At 33.7% G+C, this 2,128-nt stretch overlaps 1 long non-coding RNA gene across 1 annotated transcript; it reads right to left on the reverse strand.

The window, feature by feature from the left end:
• Positions 1-9: 9 nt before the first annotated feature.
• Positions 10-2,104, reverse strand: LOC112511967. Its single transcript, XR_003069179.1, has 4 exons — positions 2,037-2,104; positions 660-738; positions 372-460; positions 10-248 (listed from the first exon to the last, which is right to left on the reverse strand). It is a non-coding gene; the product is annotated as an uncharacterized LOC112511967 (long non-coding RNA).
• Positions 2,105-2,128: the final 24 nt, after the last annotated feature.

The raw sequence follows: 2,128 nt of genomic DNA on the forward strand, positions 1-2,128 counted from the left end.
TCCCCAACATTCAATCAATCTATAAATCCATTTTCTAACATCCTCCCTAAACTCCTCGCAAAACTTGATACTCTATCTATYACCTGCCATCTCTTTTCTAACTTTTTTATAGTCTGTCCGAGTAAAACCACGTTTGTTACTTTGCATAGATGACGAAGCCTCGTCTAATTGCAAAGGGTCTGCAAAGGTGTTAGCCATAATGCAATAATTTCATGTGAACTGCTAACTGTGACAATTTCCCTCTTTATCTACAACAAGTCAATAAGCCATCAGAACATTTCATTAGCAAAATGAATATTTAAAACCTACATATAATTTCAAGTTTAACATTTTCCTATTTACGCATCATAAAGCAGAAGAATGTATTAAACCTGCAGTTATCCTTTTTATACAAAGTCGGCAGCCTCCTCAGACAGAATATATGAGCAACAACGCCATCATAACCACACTTGCTTAAAACCTGAAGGAAAACAATGGTAGAACATTAGTCAAAGTATTAGTCYGTTTMAAACCAAAATCGAACCTAATAAATAGATCGTTACAAGTAAAAAGTGTGTAATGATTTCAACCACCACAGTCCAAGAATACTCAAAAAGCATCGGCCAAGACTTACAATTTAAGATTATAAGATAAAAAGATTTAGGTAAACAACCCYTAACTTTAAATTAGAATGATGGCATGGTTGTGATGCCTCTCTTTTCCAGATGTTGATCAGGACTCAAATTGCATTTCGTACGCCTACAATGCAATACGAACAAAACAAATGGGAGAAAGAACACATGAATGTGGTTAGATCCCTTGGCATAAATACAAAACAAACTATAGTAACATAATTAAACTACCAATCATTATCTATAATACCAGAATTAATCCATTTATCAACAAGTATARAGATGCTATATTTTTCATATCAAGAGAACCAACACCCGAAGTCTATTGGAAATCTAAGCCTATAATAAATGCTATTGGTAATTGAATAGTTGGCAGCGAARTGGATAGCCCGGAGTCAYCRCATTTGAACCTCCKTGGCYACAAGGGGATTTTATATCAACATAACCCATCAAATGAAAATCAACAGCCAGGAAATAGGTATTCACATTATCCAAGTTCTTTCATCGATATCTATACCCTGCAAATCCCAKATTCTAAGCATAAAATGGTAGTACTTTGTGCTTTATGATTTCTAATTAAGATATAGGTCTAAATGCTTATTAATGTAGTATAGCTTACTGGTGAACTGTTTCCATRCTATTTTTGCTARTCTTCATTTAGAGCATCTTTGGAGCCTGGGTAAATATTTTACACTACAGGCACATATTTTCTGTTATCTTTCATGAAGTACTTACTGAACATTAGAAACTCCAGTAGGAATGGTATATGTGCTTAGGGTGTTAACATAAAGAGTTTAGAAAAAGTAAAAGGYTGCAAGTGGGCAGCCAGTTTTGAAGCCARAAATCTATTTTGCGGCTTATTTTGAAGACTTTAAACATTCATCTTTTTAGTCGTTTGTACTTTGTTGATCAATTCATCCTAATTTGAGTTGTCCTTGTAATTCCTGACACTACTGACAAAATACATTGGTCAACTCTTGCTGATAGACGTAGAGATTAAATTTATTTTAAATCAAATGCATCAAATAATTGGTAAGCTTTTTAGCATCATATGGCAAATACATTAGTAATTGGCTGTAACAATTCCACAAAGCGAGCAAACATATTTGTTGCTACCAGTTGAAAAGTCCGGCACCGAAGGCCATTGAGAAGAGTTGATTCTTTTTCTCTAAAACAACTCTATGCCATTCAATGTAGACATTATTTCAGGCTCCATATACCATTGCAATTTCATGAAATTATAAGATACATGCAAAGTTTCAAGCTAAGATACATCATATAACGTGACCAAAACCATCAACAAAAGAATATCACAAGGAACAAAACAATTTCTTCAGCAAATCAAGTGAAAGATTAAGATCATAGATAACMTAAAATCATATCAAAACAATACAACAACTAAAYCCTGGGAGTGGAAAAAAGAACCTGATGAGATTTTTGGAGGTAATGTTGGGGCTTTAAACATCCATTTTGGATCAATCCTAATTGAATGTAATGTAAATTCCCCTGCAAAACAT

Source organism: Cynara cardunculus (assembly GCF_001531365.2).
Source record: "Cynara cardunculus var. scolymus isolate 2C chromosome LG 5, CcrdV1, whole genome shotgun sequence".
NCBI classification, from domain to species: Eukaryota; Viridiplantae; Streptophyta; class Magnoliopsida; order Asterales; family Asteraceae; genus Cynara; species Cynara cardunculus.